Genomic DNA, 24008 nt, shown 5'->3' on the forward strand with positions numbered 1-24008 from the left:
GAATATGAATTCCTGTCATTTCTCTGCCCATTGCTGACCTCTGTCTCTTTAAACCACTCTAGGATGGTTCTCAGTGTGTTGCAACAACTGTTTTTTCATTTAACTTTGCTCCTGGTTTAACTGATCTACCTGGATTTAGAACAGACTGAGAATAGCAACAGACCATTCTTAAGAACCAGGAGTCTTGACTTCTACACAAAGCAGGTCAATCATTGACAGGATATTTGGAGACCTCTCTTTTATTGTTGTGACATCTGATTAGTGCACCAAATTCGAGAGGATCCTTAATGTGTATGTGTACATGTACAAGTTCAAATGATCTCTGACAATTTCTCTCCTTAGGGTTGTTATCCCTTTTGTACAGGGGTGTTAATTTCAAATGGCGTACAGCATCCCTCCAATCTCACACACACACCCTGAAGTCATGGAGAAACCAGGCAGTAATGGACATTAATAATCTCACCAGGCACCAATCAACATTAATATTGCCCCCCTGGCAGTGATGAACATTAATAATCCCAAGCAGTAAAGATGGCTAATGAACCCAGGCATTCATGAAGATCAATGGCTCCAGGCAGCATAAAACATCAATATCTCCAGGTAGCAATGCAGCCCCGTGCAGCAAGTAAGCTTTACAGCCAACTGCTAGGGCTATAATGATTGTTGAAGGCCCGAATCCAAGTTATTGGCTTGAGCTAAGGCAGAGGGCTATAATACTATTTGAACATTCCACCCACTTTCGGGACTCCAAGAGCATCGATAGCCCTGGGGAGTAATCCACATCAATGGCCCCTAGTAAACATTATGTCCTGGGGAAGTAAGGTTCAAAACAACCGTTGATGAACAGAATGCAGAACAATGTCATACATTCACCCCAGTACAGAGATCTGGGCCTAAATCCATCGTTTTTTTGCACTCCACACCACCCCAGTTCAGACATGGCCATATGCAAAACAGCCTTGACCCTGTGCCTCATGGGAACAGTCCAGCCCGAACTGCCAAGCCATGTCTTTCCTGGACCGGAATCAAGCATCCTAGGACCGGCTGAAGACAGCTGATAGCCAGAAACCGGTCCTAGGATGCTTGATTCCGGTCCAAGAAAGACATGGCTTGGCAGTTCGGGCTGGACTGTTCCCATGAGGCACAGGGTCAAGGCTGATATGGCCATGTCTGAACTGGAGTGGTGTGGAGTGCAAAAAAACGATGGATTTAGGCCCAGATCTCTGTACTGGGGTGAATGTATGACATTGTTCTGCATTCTGTCCATCAACTGTTGGTTTTGCAACTGGAGAAGTAAGGAGCATTGCCGCATGCATCAATGTACATCAATGATTGAGGCAGTAATGAAGGGACCAGTGGCATAACGAAACTTGAAGGGGCCCCTCTGCAATGTAGGTGGAGGGGCCTCCACCGGACTCAATCAGGAGCTCTCTGACCAGGGTACTGTGCTGAGGTGGCCTCCTGGATCTTTGGAGCCCCCTGCACAGCGGGTGCTGCGGGGTCCTATGTTAAGCCACTTGAAGGAACTATAACAGTTTTTCCTGTCTGTTCGTTAGTCTTGGCTGCCGGCTCAGAAGGGACCCCATAAAAGTTAGAGCAAACTCTAACAGGAATAGCAGATGCTGGCAGTCAGCCCCTCTGCATACCGTGTGGGATTTTAGAAACGTTTTTATTTTATTTAATGCGATTTTCTATAGCGCAAACATTACCCAAAGGGGTCAGAATGCTTTACAAAAGAACCAGTTGCGATACATAAGGACTTAGGATTACATGAGTTACATAAAAGATACAAACAGGAAAAAAAATTGCAAATGTACAAGTTATAAAGTCACTCAAGGAAGAGATACACATGGATAAACTCTAAGAATCACATAGGAATGGTAGTGAATACAAAGGTCTACTACATACAATAGTGGTTAGAGTTATCTCTATATACATATATTTACAAATAGTAGATTTTCTCAGGATTCCAATTTACCAGCGATTCGGCTTGGACAAGTATATATCACACATTTACAGAGTGAAAAGCGAAATACAATAAAAAAAAAAATTAATAAAAAGGGGGAGAGAGCGGTATGTGGGGGAGAAGAGTTGGAGGCTGAGATTAGTGAGAGGAGAGAGGGGGAGCTGAGGGGGAAAAATAGATAAGGCAGTCCAGCGTAAGTTAAATGTCTGAAGGTCAGCAGGATGGACAAAAATCAACAAAATGGCGGACCCGGGTCTTGGGCATCGATGGAAACCATCTCAACATGGCAAGATGCACCTAGGGCAAGAGCGACAACAGGAGAGGGTCCCAAAATGGCAGGGCGCACACGAGTTCCAGTCCAAAAGTTATGAGGGCCAAGTCCAAAGAAAACCAGGGAGCCGACCCAACGGAGGAAGAAGAGGGGAAAAGGAGCCAGACTGTCAAAAGGAGGAGCATCTTCAGTATTTGCACCTCCTTTCACCATTGCTGCACACACATGATCCCTGGTCTAAATGCTCCCATGCTCCTGTACTGGGCACCACAGTCCACTTGTGTCATTAGCTGGAGGGGTGATAAAACAAATCCCCAGGTCTCCACCCAGCTTTCATGCTCGAAAAAAAGCTGATGTCTATCTTGGCTCTCCCAGGGGGGCATTAGCGGCTTCGTCATATGTAGGGGGTGAGCACTGTAATTAAAATCCTCTCCCGGTCGTGTAACCTGTCCCGCCCGTTCGCTGTGGCCACGGGCCCCCATCCACACACTGCAGTCGGGCCACACAGGCGGAAGGAGGCTGCACCAGCTGCGGGCACCTGCCGAGGAAGATGAAAGGGCAGCAGGGGGCCCACTCCTGATATCGGGACCCCTGCATTGTTACCTCATAACGTGGGTCCGTTTCACCGCGGCCCCCCCACTTCTACCTCCGTTTCACCTCAGGCGCCATCTTGAGGTGTTTTCGTCAGGGGTGGATATTGCCGATATCACGGCAGAGCAGCCGCTGGAAGTATCGGCGACTACCTGGTTTCGAAAGATAACGTGTCATTTCCATGCTGGAAAGTCCATTCAGGTATGGTACCAGAATGGGGAACAGCAGCACTGTGTTACACTGGTGAGTGTGTCACTCAAGCCCTACCATGGACTCACACACATCATTTCAAAATATGTTTTATAAGAAGTGGGTGGGCAGGTTTTGGTATATGAAGATGTACTGGGGAGGTGGAGACTGCAATTTTGAGTAATACTCTGACAATAGTAGGCTAGAACAGCCTTATGAATGCCTCTGCAGCAGCCATTGATCTTCCTATGTGTCTGTCCATGTCATCCCCTTGTGGGAGCTAATAGAGAAACAAGTCTTAAATTACAGGCTAGGCATGTAAAGGTTGCCTTAGCTGCACAATGCAAAGAAAAAAAAATATGGCCCTCGCCACCCTCTCCTGACTTGTGCTACTCACTGCTGTTTCACTGGGATGGCCTTTGAAGAGGACAAAAACTCCATTTGTCATAACTGAGAATTGCAACAGCCAATGATTGTAACTCGGACCCAATGAATGACACTTAAAGCATTTAGTGGATGACCTATGACCCCTCTCTGTGTAATGATGGTAAGAGCTCTAGCAAACAGCTTAAGGAGTCACCAGTCAGATACAAAACACTAAAGCTTTAGAACGTTTTTTTACATCCAGAAAAAAGTAGTAAACGGCAGTGTTTCATTTTTTTAGGGCAAAAATACAGTTTTAAATGGTCTTCTTTTCCGAAGTGCAATGCATGTCCCTGGTTCTGGTGTGAAGCCTGCGAATGATCGGGCCCCGCCCGGAGACTGCAGCCCAAGGGTCGTAACTCTCGGGTGAGTTGCATGTATGGCCTTATTGCTTTATATTTGCTGCTTCTCGTACGTGTATTTATTTCGCACATCCGGTGATTCAAGCTCTTCAGCATTCAAGACAATGGAACTGAAGACCTCAAACAAAACAGACTCCATTGACTTGATGTTTTTATCACCACCTCCCAGGGTACCAAGCCTGTCCCCGATTGAGGGCTGTTGTGTTTTGTGCTTGGTCGTGGTGCTGTGGTAGGCAGCGCTCTGCAGGGTCTGTGCTTACCTCAGCGGCAGGCAGTAGAATGAACGTCCAGGTAGGAGCATAACAGACCACTGCAGGGCGCGCGGCACCAGGGCTCGCTGTAGCGTTGGTGGAGCCCAGTGCCGCAATCTTTAGTCCTCACCCTCTGCAATGACCTCCTCTTTCATGGATTCCCCCACTACCACCCTCCAGTGGTGCCCCTCCTCTCTCCTTCGTCCCTCTCCCACACGTATTTACTTTCTATCACTACTCATCCCAATGTACAGTGTCCGAGTACTTTACATTGCAAACATATTATACAGAGACAATGAGTCATACAAATGTGTTGATCAATGAACAGGAAATGCTACTTAACACAATGAAGGCTGCAAGGTGTAGGCGTCACATGTCATCCATATTAGTAAGCATTATATGTTAGAAGTACTTAGGCTGGAGAATCGAATGGACTGATTTACTCTGTTTTCACACCGTGTTGTAGCTAAAGTTTCTGTGCTGAGTTGCGTAAAAGGCAGCAACAGCACCATACCTACTAAGGCGTGGTGCTGTTGCTCTCTCCTCTAGTGCCGGCATACCTTGAGCACCATAGTGCAAGGGTGCCTGCATGATGGCAAGCATAGTTTTTTACTGGAAGAATACCCTTCCTGCATAGAATACTGGGCTTTGGCAATGTTTAACGCTTTACCACTTTATAGTGTGCTATATAGTGCAGCACACATGCTAACTTGGAAAGGTTTGGAAAAAATAAATCTTTTCTCCAACTTTACTCCTGCCTCAAGGAGGTGTAACTGTTTGAGAAAAATCTCTTTCTACCAAAGTTAGTAGTTGGTGATTAGTGTGAAAATACCTGGGTGGGTGCGTGGGAACGTCCATGTGACACCCATTGTATGCATTCTTGACGCAAGAAAGTCCATAGTCCTACATTGTGTTACTTTGGGTCTACTTTCAAATTGGAATTAGCAGGAAAGTAGACCTCAAAGCAACACTTTGCACAACGTTTGCATCACTTTTGTGATGCAATCCAGACCTAATGTTTAGTAAAGCTGCTCTTAAACTCCTAATTTGAAACATAAGAGTGATTGGGGTTGCCATACTAATACAATTGTACTGCTACCCACAGGAACCCTTTTTTTAGCAATTATCGAATATGGAAAGATTGAGAAAAAACAATAAGGTTCTAAACTTATGCTTGCAATCTTCATGTAGCACTTTCATGCCATTTCATATATGAATATGCTATATTGAGATTGTAACTTATGAACTCTGAGTAACACAAGGATCTCTGTGTCAAGAGCAGTAACCCCCTGAGGTTTCTACATAAAATGCAAATCTGTGATTTTCATGTTCCACTTCGTACTTTGCAGCTGGAACATTAGCTCTCTGTGCTTTTTGAGTCAAAACTGCGAATAGACAAATCGCAGATCTCTCCAGGTGCATTAACCACCAGAGCCATCATGCTGTTATTATTATCCCCTGAAAAATGCAAGGCACACAATGATCTCTGCAGGCTGCTCTTATGTAACCCAGGCTGTCATGAAAAGGGCACCCCCTCAAGCTTGGGGCCGGTGTGATGGCACTGGGCGCGCCACCCTAAAGCTGGCACTGTGTGGCATGAAAGGGGAAACTCTTAAGGGCCCCACAGTGAGCCCAAGGCTGAGTGTGGATAGAGGAGCTCCAAGGAAACCTCATCACTTCTGTATGGAGAGGGTATATGTTTTTATTTAAATTCACTGTGCCCAGAACAGTTACCCAGCTTCCACTTGAGAGCTTAATCCTTCTAATCTCATAGTGGCTGAGGGCACATGAGTGTCATGGCAAGAAGTGCAGTCCTGCCTCCTCTGTTCTGGCCTCCTACTTGGGGAAAACAGACTCATTATATTTGGCCTGGGGCTGATATTTATTTAACTCATCTGGTCAATAACAATGCCTGGGGAGGAGTTATTTATTGGGTGCAGCAAATATCACCATTTATGAGGTTATCCCCTAAAATGTAGCATAACATGCAGATTTTGGTGCTTACTCCATCAAAAGTGATATATTCCAGAGGGAGGAGCCAAGCTCGCGAGCGAAATGGTCGCCTTATAGCTCGGCTCCGTCAGCCCTCCGTCCTGACTCACATATCCTGCTGCATATCCTGCCCAGAGACGACATATTTTCGAAGAAATAGAAACGCAACATTTCGCTCTCACTCACCGTTTGACCTGGAGGCTCCGGCTTGCAGTGGTTCCGGAGCTGTGCCCCCCGAGGGGACCGGGGCCTTCGTAGAGCTGGGACCGGGGCATCGCCTATTGGATCCGGCCCGGCGTTGCGGTAACCGTCGGCCCCGGCCGAGAGACTGCACCACTGGAGAGAGCCACTGTGTGAACTTCCCGGTGACCCTGAACCGGGCCTACCTTGGCGGCCGTGAGGCTGGTGCGGGGCGCGATGCTCCGTGGACTGACCGTGTGAAGGGGTCCCCCCGCCGCTGCTCCGTCCATCGACCCTGGACCCTCACGCTCGGGCTCTACCTTTGAGGAGCGCCAGCTCTCGTATAGGCGACCCTCCGCCTCGGGCGGCTCTCCTTTCTGCACCGAAGCGGCCGTTACTGGGACCCCCCCGGACATCTGTAAAGTCCTACATTTGTGGACTGCTCCGGGAGTGGCGGAGAGAAGTGAGGGGGCTGATTCTACAAAATGGCTGCCGATGACCTGAGATGTGGATTTCCTCTTGATGGCGGTCTCCGGTTGCTGGATTGCTCGGGAGCAGGGTCATGTGGGCGTGAGCCTACGATTGGCGACGTTCTTGATGCTTTGCGATCTTTGCACGCGACCTTGGCCCCCGGTGCTCCTGGAGACTCGTTGCGATCCGCCGCCATCTTGGGTGGACGCTTCTTCATGGTCCCCTCTTGCCTTGGAGATGCCATTGCCTCGCCCCCCTCGGTGGCTCCGAAGGATGCTGCTACTGTCCATCTACGGATTTACAGGCCGACGGCTTTGGAACCTCCTGCTCTTCGATGTCTGGAAATTGGGGACTTGGATGTCGTGCGGAGGCCCGATCATCCCCGGGTGCCTGAGAAAAATGGCAGACTGATGCTTGTTTCTGCCTTGATGAGGTCTTGTTTCTATTTTGCTAGCACATCCCCGCCTTTTCGATCTGCGGGACTGAATTCTTGTCCTTCACTGCCCCTGTTGCTGTTATTGAGACATTTGAACTGCCTATTTGACCTTTTGTTCACTTGCTTATTGATTGACCTCTCTGACCTGCGTCTTTCTTGTAATTTTTTTCATTTGTGTGCTTGCCTCGCATCGTGTTGCTCACTTCACACTGTTATTTGGTGGGTGGTAATTGCGGTGAAGAAGGGACTGGGGTAAGATGCATGGCTTCCGTTGGACTATTGGTATACGGATTCGTGACGACGTGGCTCATATCCATAGTGCTATGGGAGACCCCTCTGTAAGTTCTGTGGCGCTCGAGTTCGTGTCGTTCTGGTGCACACGTATTATGATTGTATGGTTGGGCGGAGGGCTGTGGCCGACCGTATTTATTTCTGCCCTCATGCTCCTCCCTCCTATTTACTACCTTGTTTTCATATCTTCTTTTTGTCTTTTTCTTCCTTTTCTCTCTTGTCTCTACTACATTTCGGGTTCTGGTTTAGGGCGACAGGCGCGCTGTTTGGAGGGTAGGCCGTAGCCTTCTGCAGGGGTGCTGGGTGGGATGGGTGGGTTGGGTCTTCTTTGATGTTTTATTTTTCTCAGTTCTATGGGCCTTTTGTGTATCTTTATGAGAGTGCCGCGTCTGTCCTTGCCTTCCGTGGTATGATTAGGGTGGGGTCTGTAACATCACGGCTCTTCTTTTATAGTTCTGCTGCTTTCCATTGCGACTCCCATGCCCTCTTCGCTGCTACTATTCCTGTTCTTTTATATGTTCCTCGCTACGGGGCGCCTGTTTCAGCGCGGCATTCTTCTCTTTTAGTCTGTGTTTTCCTTCCCTTTCCTCTTTCCTCTCCCCTCTCCCCTCCTCCCCTTTTCCTTCTCTCCCAAGGTTAGTATGACGGGCTAGTCTTGTTGATGTCGCTATTCCGGCCCCCCTGTTCTGTATCCAATGTGCTACTGGGTGGTGGGAATGCAAAGTTGTTACTATTTGCATATTGATTTGTGTTCACCACATCTGTTTTTATACCGATGTCTACAGTGCTGACACTTCTGCATTGCTGCCCTTTCTCCTTTTGTTGCTAATGATCTGTTTTGGGAATCCGGATACTTCTTTGTTGTCGCTGAGCCTGTCATACGCCTTATTGCTATAATATAAAATTAACCTTCTTTTGCTCCTGATTGCTGGCCGTCTAGATCCTCTTACCTCCCCCCCCTTTTTTACGATTGTATTGAACGCACCTCTTTACGTCTGATTCTGTGACTTTTCATTTGGACTCTTTGACTGCTTATCGTATCGTGGCCGGCCGGATCGGTTGTAGGCCCTGCTTTGTATATCCTTTCTGTACTAATAAAGGTTTATTAAAAAAAGAAAAAAAAAGTGATATATTCCAGTATTTATCAGGCATTGTTTCCCATATAATTATCTGCAGGTTAGACCTAATGAAATATATCAGGAATTATTTTTTTATTGCAAAACTCATAATTCTGATATGTGCTGTAACAGGAAATAGTGCACATGTCAGAAATTATGGCCAATTTGGAATGAAGGCCAGTGTGTTCTTATAGGTTGATCAATACCTTCCTTCCTCCTTCTTTTAGAGACCTGCTGCCTAGTCGACTCCATGCTGTGCTTAATTTGTAAATGAAAGAGGGCCAGTGCCTGAAGCTCTGCTCAGAAGCCCGCTGGTTCTATAAAACATCAATGCATTGAATATCAAGGCTGGTAGTCTTAAATCCAGCTCATAGCTATTTAATCCATTACCGGACACTCCCTGTCCCTTTATCGCACTCTTGTTGGTTCCTGCATTCTCAGTTTGTGACAATTTTACCTTCTTTCTCTTCCTGTATCTTTCCGATCAGTATGTTTTTTCCTTTTTTGGGTTCGGAAAATATCTGTTGTGAAAAATAAGTGATGGTCCCCAAATATAAGTGCCAGTGCCCCCCACCGGCAAACAGTGGCTCAAATTGAGCACTGACTCCATGTCATTGTTTTTGGATCCCAATTGCTTGGAGTGTTGTTTTTTCCTTCTGTAAACTAATGCAACTTGTTTATTTATTACATTTGTTCAAGTCAAATGGAACAAGAAAACAGCTCTCTTTTTAACCCCTTGGCCACGGCGGTAATTCCGCCGCGGCGCTAGGGGGGAGCTGGGGCCGCGCGGCGCCACCATGCTTGTGACGGAACCACTCCGTCACGAGCCGCGGTGGTGCTGTGCTTGTGACGGAATGGTTCCGTCACGGCCCTGCCCGCTCAATAGAACGCGCTGCGCAGGTGCGAAATCAGCACCGCGCAGGCGCGGCGGCCGGGCTGTGACGGAACCGTTCCGTCACCAGCACAGCCCCACCGTAGCTCGTGCACCAGCACGCAAGGGGTTAAATAGCTTAGGATTGGAACCACAGTGGTTTGTGACGTGGAGGCCACTGTTAGTAGCCAGTTAAAACGTCCCTGGCTTGTGGCCAAAATTGTACAATCTTTAATATTAATATGACCTGCCCTGTTTCACTGAAATTACAGGGCCCAATGACCCCCAGTAATGGGTCAAGAGATATATTGGTAAGAGTATGGCTGAATGACCCAAACGCACCCTGCTGTCAAATTAGGTGTTCTGGAAGACATGAGTTTGCACCCGAGCAAGTTATCGGTCTTTGGAGGAGGGTACTTTAAGTACCATAAATTGGGTAACCTGTTGCTTCCAAATGACAGAAGTGTGATAGTTAGTGCTATGTCACAAGACTTTATTATTATTATTATTATTATTATTATTATTATTATTATACTGAGACTATGGCATTGCAGCACTTGTAGTAAATCATGTAGTCGCCAACTTTACTTAGCTTACTCCTAACTTTGCATTTTTCTCAGTTGGTGTTTTAATTCAGGTGCTGCCCACACTTTCATGGTATAGCTTTGCTCTCTCCTGAGCTGTGGCAGAATCCTGCCAGTCTAAGGTTGTCAGGTAGGCACCCTCTACCTTAGGAGCAGGACAATTCCGTGCTAAATTTGAGCCAGTGGTTTCCAGTGCTCTGCTCTGGCACTTAATTCCCAACACCGGACCTAATGACAGTCCACCACATGGTGGCACTGTCTGTCTAATTTTGAGGAGAGCCCTATGAAAGTGTTTAATAATTCAACATACATTAAAAATGAATAATACCTGTAGCTCAGGCCATTCTTATAGTTTTGGGTGACCTGGAATAGTCTGAATGTTGATACTTGTAGGAGTGCCATGGTTAGTACATGTGTAGGTACTGTCATTGGAAGTGCTGGCAGGGACAATGAGTGGTGCACGCTGCAGTGACCTCCTGAAAATGGCCGTGGTGCATACTTTTTTTTTTTTAAACTAATTAACCTCTGGTACTATTTAGACTTGTCCCGGATTAGCTCACCCTTCCACACTAGTGTTTCCTCTCCACACTCCTCAATGACCATTTCCTCTCCCACTCCTCAATGACCATTTCCTCCCCCCATTCATCAATCACTATTTCCTCAAAATTGTTTATAATAGCTCCCAACTTACCCAGTTCTGTTCATGAGCAGCTTATCAGGCACAGATTTTCGCTTTGCATTCTTGGATCCATAGTCATTATTTTACAGTGGCACAAGCAGGGCCACAAGTCCCCAGAATGCTAAATAAATCTTGGACAGGATGAGCTGCTCACACATGGACTGGGGAAACCTGAGAGCTCTTATTTTTACTTTCAGAAACCTTAGCCGCTGTCAGAGGTGGCCTTACTGACAGGACCCATCCTACTGCGCCACCCCCACTATCCTTCACCTGTCGGTTGGTGCTGATACCAGACAACAATCATTTAACTGTCGTGGGCTGGATGACACTTGATAACATGACCAACGGTCTGGTTGGAAATTTCAGTATGTCTCATGTTTGAAGACATAGACCAGACATGCCAACGTCTAAAAAAAAATGTCAGTGTGCGAGGTGGGGCTGAGATTAGTGTCAGGCACAACCCAAGGCACTTCTGCCCATCAACAGCCTCCCGACTAAATAAATAAAGAATACAAAAGCTTCCAAGCATGCCCCCAATGTCCAGGGGAGGTTTCTCACCCACTAATGGGCATGGGCTGTGCAGGACCTCAAACACGAGTTGGACACATACTCGGTAAAATGGTTTCCAGCTCATCTCCAGGAGACCGTGAAGAGAGACGATGTCGTAGGTCACATGGTGGTACCATGTGTGTTGGTAGATCTGTAGAAACTGAGAATTTGTTGGGGGGGACCTGCATTACAACTATATTCTATGTTGGCTCATCACTCATTACAAGTATGATTGCTTTTCCAGCAACTGGCAGCTATCGTTAGGACTGAGTGTTTTTAATCCTTGCAAAACAGCCTACCTCTCGCGGAACCCGCTCCGCGGGTCCCGCTTCGTGTGGGGCGGATCCAGGAACCTAAGGAGTACGACGGTGTCTTCGTGAAGGCGAGTGACAGGCGGGGCTGCGAGCGAGAGCAGGCGCTGGACTGGGACTACTGTTCCCAGGAGCGCTTGCCTGCCCGAACTCATAGCACCTGGGCCGCTCTCCCTGTCTGCTCCTCCCCTTCCCCTACAGTTGTTTATTAATTGACACTGCCAATACCGCTGCGCGGTAGCGCGCGGGAGCGCCGGGAGAAGCCCGGGACAAGGGCGGGACCGTCTGTGGCCGTCAGGGGCTGAAAGAGGCTGGGCTGGGGCCCCCCTCTGATAAGTTTGCTATATGGTCTGGTTTTAGGCTTACTAAATGTATTTATTCTCCTGGTTGATACTCCTGCTTTTGGGGTAAATTGTGGAGAAATCTTGTTGGTTACCCTTACTGGGTATTTTTAACTTCCTTTCCCTGTATTTAATATTTCTCTTTCTTTTAGGTGATACCCCTTTTTAATCATTTTAGTAATGTCTAGCTCTAGTCCTAACCTTCTCCCTGATCGTGTGAATATATCTATTCTTGGCCCCCTTGATAAATTTTTTGTCAAGGCGACTAAGGACATTGATCGAGAGTTACTCCTAGCTGAAAGGAGGGCCGAACGTCGTCTTTCAATTGAGTCACTAAAGAGGCAGGTTCCCCCTTCTAGTAAACCGAAATCCCCCGTTAGCATCATAGAACAAGTTGAGACAGATGCGGAGTTATTTAACACAGATAGTTTACCTTTGATCTTTTAAGAAAGCCCGTTATCACCTAAGGTTTTGGATGTAGCTGCGGAGGGTATTATTGACTTGTCCCCAGTAATATCCAATAACCTTATAGATCTTAATACACCTCTCCCTCAGGAGAATGTTTCTCAAACTATTAGTAATATCTTACCTCCCCCACTAAAGATACAAACTGAGGTTGTGACGTTGCGTGCTTCCCAGCCTATTACTAAAAAAAGCAGAGCACGCGACAACCAAAAATCTAAAAGTGTGGTAGCCTCCCCAGTTAGGAAGAGAAGGAGAAAGGGAGGGAAAAGTAATAATGAGTCTGTAAATCCATGGCTGCCCCCACGTGTAACAGCCCCTAAAGAAATTGTACCAAAGCAAGTTGGGGAAAAAAGTACAGATGAGATAGAATCAATACAAAGGGATGTAGATATCGGAAATAAAAATACCCCTAATGATTGGATTTTGGAGGCTATTGAAAGTCTCTTAAAGGCTTTTATTCTTCCCCTTGTTGAAAGGCTTAAGAGGCTAGACAAAAAAATGGATCGCCTCTTACCAGAGGTCATTCACCCAGAGAAAACACTCTCAATTGCCCCAGGCTTCTCAACTGAAAATAAAAACAAAAATACATTTAGAAAACCTGAAAATATCCAAATCAGTCAATATAATTCCTCTAAAAATATTGACTCTGTACCCGTTAATAAAGAACTTAGTGCTCCAGCAGGCTTAACTGTTACGACAGCTTCGACAATAATAAGTAAAGAAACAAGCATTGGCATAGCCAATAGGTCTCGCCTTTGGGACCTTATAAGTATTTAGTAAAGCAGCACAATATCCTTGGTGCAACAATATCAACTGTTGCATGGGTAAACACTTATAAGATCCCAAAGGCGAGACCTATTGGCTATGAAATGCTGGTTTTTCCTTGCTGTCGCCTGGTGCACTAGCTCACGCTCTCATGTACAGTGGCACCACGAGGATGACTTTCATCTTTTAGCCCTCGCCTAAGCAGCCCCATCTCCCATCCCAAGTAGAACATTTTGCTTCCGTCCGGGGGCTGGGTCCATGGGATGGATGATGTAAACATCACTGAACTTTTCTCGTACCCGTTGTGTGTGTGTGTGTGTTTAGAGAGCCAGGGGGGTGAGGGCTGCAGTGTCAGTTGACTGTCCCAGACAAACAGAGCAGCCTTTAAAATGGTTCTACTTTATTCTTACCAATCGTGATACTGCAAGAAGATGCAATAGCCTATTCTAAAGCGGTGTTGGTCATCTGGTTCTGCTGCACCTCTTAGTTTGATTTACTTTAGTACCTGCAGCCCGGCAATATAATATACATTCCACTTTCTATACAACGAGTGGCATGCAGGCTCCGTGCTTCTCTCTTATGGTTCTCCGAGCGGGTTCTTTTTTGTGCTTTTTAGAACAACATAGCCGCTAATAAGTTTTTCAAGCAGCATCTGTCATTTTTTAGCACTACTTATACTGTATTTGCACGTTCAATCCACCCTGCCAATGTGACTTAAACACGCATTTGCAATGCAATAGGTCTTGCATTAGACAGAACAACAGAAGTGAGTGGAAGGCAGAATGTCGAGAGGAGGAGAGAAAATAGAGAAATATGAGGTGTTAGTGGGAGAAGAAGGGAGGGGACAGCAAGGCAGAAAGAAGGAAAAATGGAGCACGAGGAGGCTGGAGAGAAATTGTAAAAGGGAATGAAAAGACATAAAAATAACAAGCTGCAAGTTTCCAAACATTAGAAAGAACACAAAGCAACCAGTCACATTTTGTTTAACAGTGGTAGTTGCGCTGGACAATTTTTTAACTGCGTGTACTTGAAGGTTTGCGCTTCTAAATTGGCTTGACCTAAAAAGAGGAGGAGGATGTAAAAACGCGGAGAGAGAAGAAGAAGTGGAAGTAAATGAGGAATAGGTGGAGAAGGGGAAGCAAAGAGACATGATGAAGTGATATGCAGAAAGATGGAGCAATACAAGTGATAGTGGAGAAAGCAGGGCAGCGAGATGAAGGGGAGAAGGGAGATTAGTCCAGAGATTATTGTTAAACTGTGACATGGAGGCAAAAGCAGTTAATAAAAAGAGAGCGCATTACAGGCCACAAACAGCTTTAAATTACTCTGCGTATTGCTAGGCACGAGCAGGCAGGAGAGGTGTGTGGGGAACGAGAAGGGGTGGCGGGGTGTGAGGGAGAGGGCAGGGGAAGGAGCGGGGGAGACAGGAAGGGAAATGTATTGGTACGGAGGAGGGGGAGAATGGGGGAGGAGAAGAAAAGGCCGAGAAGAGAGAAGTGGGGAGAGAGGGTCAGAAAATGAAGGTGCACAGCAGGGAGCTGAGAGGACGGGGGTGGGTGGGCAGCGGAGAGAAGGCAAGTGTGTTTCCGAGTGACCCCAAACGCGACGCGTCACTTCGGGTTAGTTGCCAAGACACCGAAACCACTTTAGTGTGTATGGTGACAAATACTGAAAGGCTGTGGATGAACAACAGGCGAGGAGGCTGCACTGCCCACTCCTACCACCTCCGCAGCAAATATATCTCCTGTGTCCATCTATGTCACGGAAGGGGCTGGCCGCGCTCCAGCCATGAAATTACTGTCAGGGGCACAAAAGAAACAAGTATTTCCTAATTCTGAATAGGAACAACAAACAGGCGCCCGCTGTGTTTACGGGGGTTGGTGACAGGGGAGAGGCAGATGTGTAACACATCGCTGCTTCAGAGAAGGCACGCCAGCGGCCAGTGGGAGCTAATGAGCTAACGAGACAGCCCCGTGATTGTGGTCTTTATGTAATCCAGCCAGCTAGGGTGAACATTTGTACCGTCAGGGCCTGCAGCGAGCGGCAGGGGAGTGCCTACAATTAAAGGCGGATTGCCACCCGAGTCAGCGTTTATTCGGAGCAAGCAGCAATTTTTCGAGGCAGGATAAACAAATACAGATAACTAGGCAGAACGCAAAAATGGAATCGAGTAGCAATGGAAACCGAAATGAAAGACCAAGGCTGGAAAAATAGCTGTATGATTGCGACGGATCACAAGGAAACTCAGCAGCAAGGTCTGTTGCTAGCCACGGCATACTGATCCCACAGCGAAGAAATACACTTAAGCTCAGAGGAGGAGCACAGGGGCAAAGAATACACAAGGTTCTAGCAATCTGGAAACTACCAGGAGAACAAGGAAGCAAAAGACACAAAACAGGAAAGCCTCGAACACTAGTGCACACGGGAGAGAAGAGTACACAAGGCAACAAGTAGAAACACGAGAGACGGCCTGCGGCCGTCAAAGTGAAAGTACGGCCGGCGGAGGAGAAATGCGACACGGCGGGCAGGGGAGGGGGCGGAGCGGGGAGAGCGGCATGAGGGTGTGAAGCAGCAGGGGCCTGAGACGAGGCCGCCTTGCCTTTGATGTGGTAATGCGAGGCAAGCGGCTGGTGGCATTGTGCACGCGCTTTCACGTGCACTGGAAGAAATCGCCTGGGAATCGCCTGATCTCGGTAAGCTCTGTTTAAGCCGCAATAGATCGAGCTCCCGCTCTCAATGCGCATGCGCATTGAGATAGGTCGCTCGACCTAAAAACGCCTTTAGTAGTTTCGAAGACTGTCCATAATAAGATACCTGCTACTCAAACAAAATATCTTAATAGAGGTAAACTCAACTATAAAAACATTGTAGATCTGCCGCCGGACTCTTTTAATTTTGTTATTGTATTAACGGGCGTCCCTTCTGTCTCTGAGGGAATTGTGGAATCGAATACCAGCTTAAAAAATAAAGTGATTCACTGGTTACGTTTGAATAGGCCACTACCCTCACACTTGAATGGAGACATTGTCTCAGTTAGAAGATGTCAATGGGTGGGCATACGCCCTAAGGATATAGAGGGTGATCTGGTTATAGTTAACTTTCGGGATCACAGAGTGGTATCTTATATAAGCGATTGGTTTGTGTGTAGCAGTAATGGGGGAGTGTGAACTCTGAATCTAACATATTTTTATCCACAAAACATGTTATTCCCCTCGAAGGGATCTCGGAATGGCTCTGGGTTGGATCTCCCCTATCAACGGAAACATTTTAGGAATCAACCTATTTCTAATAGAAATGTTGATTTCTTTCCTCCGTGGAGCCATCCTGAGGTCTACTCTGGGCCAAATAACCACTTTCCCACAAATCCAAAAGATTTTTGGAATATTCCTTTATCAAATATGTTCCATCCACTGACCCCCATGAGTCTAAATGACTGACTGAACCCAACTTTACAACCAAAAATATCAGTTAGGGATAACAAGTCTATTTTTATTCCTCTGGATAAAGTGAAATCTAATTTTCACTTGGATGGGGGTTGTGGGGAAGGTACATGTATACTTAGTGATACAAAAAACTATCAGGAACTAGATGTGGGAAATAATGTTATACGAAATATGCTAGAGGGGTGTGACCCAGCCCGTCCTATAACGAAAACACAACAGGACAAAGCAGGTAACCAAGAGGAGTTTAGTGGTTTCCGTTTAATTTCCTGGAATATAGCCGGCCTTGGTCGTAGACTGGAGGATCCAGTTTGGCTAAATTATGTCGATTCTTTTGACATAGCCTGCTTACAGGAGTGTAGACAGGGCAGGCTGCTCAGGCTGCTCAGGACTGCCTAGAAAAGGGGATTGTGGAAGTGGATCAGGACCAACAGACGTAACAGGTTGCAAACCAGGGAGGAGAGCGACACCAGGTCTTGCGGGTAAAGAGGGTTTTATTGGGATAACACGTTTAGTATTGAGCATTAAAGTTCTCCTTGTCCGAAACGTGAGTCTCTCCCTGGCGAATTGGCTGGGATCCGTCTTTGCAGCGCGGGTGTCCTCTCCCGGGTCTTCGGGTCTCCCTCGCTTGTCCTTAAGGGATGATCACGAAGGCAGTTCACCGCTCCGGAGCCCATGCAAAGGAAGCCAACAGAAGGGCACCGTTAGTTCAATGACCTCGAGGGGGGTTTGCACCTTTGGGGCCGTGTGAGGTGAGGCTGGGAGGAGTCCACCCGTGTGTAACGTGCAATACGATTCTGTCAGTGACGTGGTGGAAGGGCAGACACAAGGTGAGGGATAAACGCGGGGTAAAGAACACAGAAGGAAGGGGGAAGACGCGGGAGACAAACGCGGGTCTATGTACAGTAATTACACACTCTTCCTTCCCGCCCACACTGCCATACGCTGCCGTACCTGGGTCAACCACGCTCCTCCCCTGGGAGAGTGGCACGGCGGCTCGTGGGGTCGTTGGCCTCCGGGCACTCCGTATCTCTCTCCTTCTCCTCCGCGATGTTCTTCGGGGTTTCCTCGTTGTTCTTGGTACTCTCCCTCTCCGCTCCGTTCTAACCGCTCTCCGACGCCGCTCCTCGCCTGCTCTTCCTCCGGGGTGATGTCACACCCCCTGTATCTTGCTTCCGGGGGTTTATCCAGTCCGGGCGTTGCGACGTATGTAGGGGGAGTGGTCTCCTCCTCCTCCGAGAACGCCCACTTAAAGGCGTCGGGTCCCTCATCCAGTTCGTCGAGTCCTGTCTCCCAGGGGTCCGTCTGCAAGGGAGAAGGCACAACAGGATCAGTCCCGGGAGTCCACCACTCCTCATTAGCGCTCCGCCTCGCCTTGTTACAAGGAGACATGGAGTACTGTGGATCAGAGTTTGGATGGGTTTCAAATGTTTAATGTCCCTGCAATACCATCACAATCAGGGAGAGCAAAGGGTGGGTTAATGACAGCGATTTCTGTAAGGCACAAATCAATATACGTGAGTAGAGTGTTGGAATCTCCTTGGTACCAATTACTTATGATTAAGGATTTATTCCCGGAAAATCTTCTTCTCATTAATTGGTACTATAATATATTTGATCCCTATGAAACTGTAATTATTGATAATTTACAGGAGAAGATTGTCAAGGTGACAAATAGTGTTTTCCCTCTCTCAATTATATGGTTAGGTGACTTTAATTGCGAGCTATGTAAGTTTAGTGGGTCTAGGGTGTGTGGTCTGTTGGATCTAGCTGACCAACCTATGGCCCATTTTACCCATTCCAAACAAGGGGAAGCTTTAAATAGTATTATCATGAATAATGATCTATGTATCTTGGATGTGTCCAGTTTTTCAGCCCCATCTAATATACCTACCTTTCAAGGCACAGGGGGTAGAATGAGCACAATTGATTTTGCTATGGTCTCTAGGGAGTCTTTTTCACTTCTTGAAGGATTTTAAAATTGAGGTGAACCCAGCTAGTGACCATAATCCCCTAATCTTGAGTTTTAATTTGTCTCTCGGAAAAAGATCGTGCCCGGAACAACCGATAGTATATAGTCAATATAAGGGTATTACCCTAAGGTGGGACAAAGTAAATGTTAAGCAATTGGAAACGGACATTTTCAAGGAAAACGTAGATCAGATTGAAGCTTGTCTGGCACCTATAGCCGACCCAATCTATACAATCAAAAGTTTTGAAACACTATTGAGAAATGTTGCCTCACGTCTTGTAAAGAGAGGGGGGAGTAATCGACATAAAGGTCCTAAATGGTTTGATGCCGAATGCTCATCTGCCCAAACCTATCTAACAAAGGCCCTTCGCCGAGACCCACGTGACAGAGATATGGTTAGACTGGCTAGGAAGAGATATAGTGACGCAATTAGAAAGAGGAAAAATGATTTGAGAACTAAAGCATGGGATGACCTGGATAAAGCGGTTGATCTAAGGGATAATAGGCTTTTTTGGGAGACAATAAATAGGCCTTTTTTTTTAAAACAGCGGAAGACAATACAATTCGAGTACATATTCCTGAAAATTCCTGGGTAGAGCATTATAATAAAATTTTTAACCCTAAGGAAATAAGTCAAATTGCTACCATGGGAGATGGTGAATATGGTGATTCTAATATGGAATCAGCAAAATTACTCAGCGACTCATTAACGCTTATGGAACTGGAGTTAGCTTTGACTAAGGGGGCGGCTTTGAAAGCCCCCGGCTCTGATGCAATTCCCTTAGATTTATTTAAACAGAACCCGAAGGTCTGGTGCCCATTACTTTTGAACGTTTTTAAGGCAGTAGTGTTGGGGCAGATTCCGACCTCATGGAAAGAGGCGGTTGTGGTGCCTATTTTTAAAAAAGGAGATAAATCGGACCCGCGCTGCTATAGGCCAATATCATTAATAGATGCCTCCTGTAAATTAATGGGTAGGGTGATATTGGCTCGCCTGGAAACCTGGGCAGAATCAACTGGGATTATTGTAGAATCACAGTATGGGTTTAGAAGTGGGAAGGGAACTACTGAGCAGTGCTTGAATTTAGCACTGATTATGGGCAAGTATATGGGTGCCAAGAAAAATCCTATTTGCTTGGCATTCATGGACTTGACTAGTGCATTTGATAAAGTATGCAGGGATAAATTGTGGCGTATGATGGAGGCTATGGGGTTTGAGGAGCCTTTGGTAACTCTGCTCCGTAGGTTACACACCGCCACAACAGTTAGGATTAGATATGGTCCTGGAGGAGAAAAAACTAGATATATATTTTCTACTGAAGGTGTTCGCCAGGGATGTATTTTAGCTCCCTTTTTATTTCTGGTTTATACAAATGGTTTAGAAGGTTTTTTGATTGAAACTGGTGCTGATTTCCCTAAGATTAATGGTAAAAAGATCCCAATGTTGTCATATGCAGATGATACTGTCCTAATGACCCTTACCCCCAATAGCATGCAGACTTGTCTGAATGCCTTTGATACTTTCATGGGAGAATTAGATCTTGGGGTCAATTTTACTAAATCTTTTGCTATGACTTGTGGTTCAAAAAATGCCAAAACCCGCAATTTCAGGGTAAGGGATTCTAACATAGAGAAAGTTGATAACTTCAATTATCTGGGTAACCTCTTTAACAAAAAACTGAACTGGGAACCGTTGTTGTTAACCCGAGTTCAGAAGGTCTCATAGTCAATTGAAGCTCTCTTTCGCTTCGCTAGTAAGTTAGGTCAACGACGTATAGCTGAAATTATATCCTTGTATAAAGCTAAATGTGTTTCTGCTATGACCTATGGTGCTGGTGTTTGGGGGTCACAGAATTGTGAAAAGATACAGATTATGGAGAATAAATTCTTAAAACGCTTATTATCTGTTCCTTCCGGTACTTCAAATATTTTTTGTCATGGTGAGGTTGGAATTGAGTTTGTACGTGATACTATTCATATTGCACCCTTGGTATTATGGTCTAAAGTTTGGCAATCTGATGATTTGACTTTGACGAAAGATATTCTTCTAGATTGTCTCAAACTTGAGCATTATGGGGAAATCCCATGGCTCCGATATGTCAGGGATACTTTCTATAAAATTGGGTTAGACACTATGTTTAGAAAGCCTGACATGCTGAATAAGGACTCTAAGGAAATTATAAAAAAAAGCGTACAGCCTTAAACTGGGTTCCTTAAAAATGAATGAACAGGTATTACGTGTTCAGGGAAGATTAGTGCGACCATTTTATTTAACATACATTATGAATACGCAAGGGCGTTTCTATCTTACTAGGTTTCGCCTCGGTACCTTACACTTCCTTTTTGCTTTTCCAAAGCAGGGGGGTTGGAGGGAGAAGTTACCTTGTTGCCCCTGCAATAATAAGGTTTCGCAAAATACCCTGCACCTTATCCTTTTTTGTACTTTGTATAAGGACCCAAGAAATTCTTTCATCAGACCATTACTACTATCCCTCGGAACGTCTTATTATAAAGAAGGTTGTGAATTTTTGTTATCATTGTCAACTGTAAAGATCTGTAATGCTGTATTGAACTTTATTAGATCGGCTCTTGCAATCAGAAACCGCTACTGATTATATTTGTGTAAATCAGAATTATGTAACTATGTATCATGATGTTTCTACAAGATTAGATAGAAATGTATTGTGATTTTATTATGGTTTGTGTATTTTTAAATTGATGTATACTTTTATGATTTCCTTGAGGAATCGAAATAAAGTTATTTGAATCGATTGTAAACGTAGTCTTTTGTCAGACATCGTAACACATTGCACTAAGGCCAATGTTAATTAGCTTGGCTCATTTTCTCTTGTAGGTTGGGTCCACATTTTTATCCTGATGAAGACCCTTTTTAAAACAGTATTTGTAGGGTTGAAAAAGCGGCAACTGCCCTAGAGTACTGATATGAATTATGATACTGCACATTCTGTACTGTTAGCCTGAGTCATGATCTTTAAAATATTAATTTGTATCAGCCCCCGAGTATTGTATATATGCTTTGTTTATAGCACCGGCGCACATCCTTTCACGTATGTCACTATTCATTTTCACTGGGCCATCTTCTTGGAGCATGTAGTAGACTAGTATTGTGGGTCTTGCTGCTCAGCCAGAGTAGAATGTTGGTGCGTGGTTAGAATGGAGAGTTGGAATGCCGGAGTGTGAGTGTGAGTGTGAGTGTGAGGATGAGTTGAGGACAGGCTGAGCAGCAAGTGGGCTGCTCCTGGTGGGGTTCCCCCTTGATACTTATCTTCTGAATAATAAAGCATTCTATATATGATACACCTCGACTACTTTCCCTCATTTCATCCTATTTCAGAGCACCTATTATATGCTGCATTGTGTCTTTTTCATACTAAATTAATGACTATAGAGTGAATAAATTTAACTGTATATCCGCAATGCAATTGATGTTAATATCTGATTATCCAAGGAACTTTAGGCGTATAACTTCCTGTGAAGGAGACATTGTTCTTTGTATCATTGATCGGCCCACGTTCCGAGATATACAGGGTTGCACCATAATATTTTGTGTGTGTTAACTGAGGAGGCCGCACTCGTCATTGGTCGCCAGCTTCATACTTGTTCTGAGGGTTTAGATGCTATATGCTGATTTGTAAAGCGGATAGCTACCCGAAGGCTTCCCAGCACTGAGTGAGTCACAGATGCACTAGCAGACTTAACCTAGACTAGGGGCTAGAGTAGATATAGCCAGGTTTTAAGCATTTTCCTTAAACGGGCCTCATTCGTTTAATTTCTCAAGTCAGCCGGCATTGAGTTCCAAAACTTGAGTTTCTTTCAGCCCATCTGGTCCATTGGATTCGTGGGGCTTTTTGTAGTTGTACAAAAGGAGATGATGGACGGAGCGTTTGAACAAATCAAACACTCACCCCCAGTCAACTGATCTGGGTTTAATCCATCACCATTCCTTAGTTCACTCAGCCACCCCAGTTCAGACATGGCTATATGCAAATCAGTCTGACCCTGTACCTCATGGGAACAGTGCAGCCCGAACTGCCAAGCCATGTCTTCCCTGGACCGGAAACCAGCATTCTGGGACCGGTTTCGGATTCATAATCCTCATCAGCCAGGCTATCTTGAATCCAGTGGCCAAGTGAACAAGGGACTCACGTCAGAGCATACCCTGCCACACTTAGGGCGAACAAAGCTTTTTGTAGTTGTGCATTAGGGATCTTAAGGTCCTTGATGGAGTTTCGGCTATGAGGAGGTCCCTAATCAATGAGGGCCCTTTCTGGTTTATTCCTCTAGATGAGCAATGTTTTGTAGTGTTGCGTGCTACTGATTGTTCACAATAGCGTGCTCTTGTAAAGCGATCTGATACGCGATACCTTTGGGTAAAGTTCACACTATAAAAAAACTCCCTAAAAAAATTAAATATATACTGTTTTCCTAAGCGGGTGAAAGTTTGAGAGGGGAGAAAAGAAACCCATTTACATTTTCATTGAAAGTGTCAAAATAATCTGTTTTGTATGGTGCTTGCTGTCACCATCACACAATTTAGTGGCTTTGTAAATAAAAGGTGTTCCTATTATCCTACTCACTAGTACTCATGTTATCAACATTGGAAGAATGAAAGGCTGAGTCTGCCCCAATGGCATCTTAACCTTCGACATAAATGATACACAGAGATGCTTACAGAAGGCACCATTACCATATAAGTTATCCTAGATGCTTCTACTAAGCAAATGTATAAAAATAATACATATTCCGAATCTGAAATGTTGTCCATGTGGATGTTCAAATTATGATTGGTATTTTTGCACTACTTTTAAATTGTTTAGAGAAAGAGGCCCACCAACATGAAACCAGGTTCAAAATCACGAGAAAAATACCTTTTAAGTAGGCCCGGGTAAAATTTAAATTGCTATAATTCATGTTATTTCAGGAATTTCAGGTTACGCTTGTTACATGAAAATTCCGAAATTACGCCATTACACTTTATGAAATGAATTTATGGGAGATGCACCAGATTAAGCAATGATATACTGCAAACGCACAACAGAATGCGAATGGCTTTTGTTTAGTGTGTTTTGTTTTTTTGCACCTTGGTTTTAGCACGAAAAGTTCCTTCGGGTGAAAAACTGACAAGAGGGTTCATTTCGTTGTAAAGTATAACACGGAATGACGGATTTACAACTCTCTTAATTTTGCCAGAATTTAGGACTTATTAAACACAAGCAAACTACGTAAATTTCACACACCCCATGTTTAAAGTTAAGTTAACTCTTGAGAAAAGAGCATATCCATTTTAGTGCCAAATAGCACTCACAAGGAAATATTGCTGAGAGGCAGAACTATAGGTTGGGTGGGCCAATAATAACAAACCCTGCTCTCTTCTCCGTTTATTGTTTTCCTCAATTTACTTCTGGTCTCCTCCTTTTATTAATCTCTAATCTTCATTATTTCTCCTCTTCCTTTAATAATTTCTTTCTC

General features: G+C 45.3%; 1 protein-coding gene across 1 annotated transcript in view; it reads left to right on the forward strand.

The window, feature by feature from the left end:
• Positions 1-24008, forward strand: part of USP43 (ubiquitin specific peptidase 43) — a 1198532-nt gene that overhangs the window by 106330 nt on the left and 1068194 nt on the right. The window lies entirely within an intron of this gene.

The sequence above is a fragment of the Lissotriton helveticus genome, chromosome 7, assembly GCF_964261635.1.
Source record: "Lissotriton helveticus chromosome 7, aLisHel1.1, whole genome shotgun sequence".
Taxonomy (NCBI): domain Eukaryota; kingdom Metazoa; phylum Chordata; class Amphibia; order Caudata; family Salamandridae; genus Lissotriton; species Lissotriton helveticus.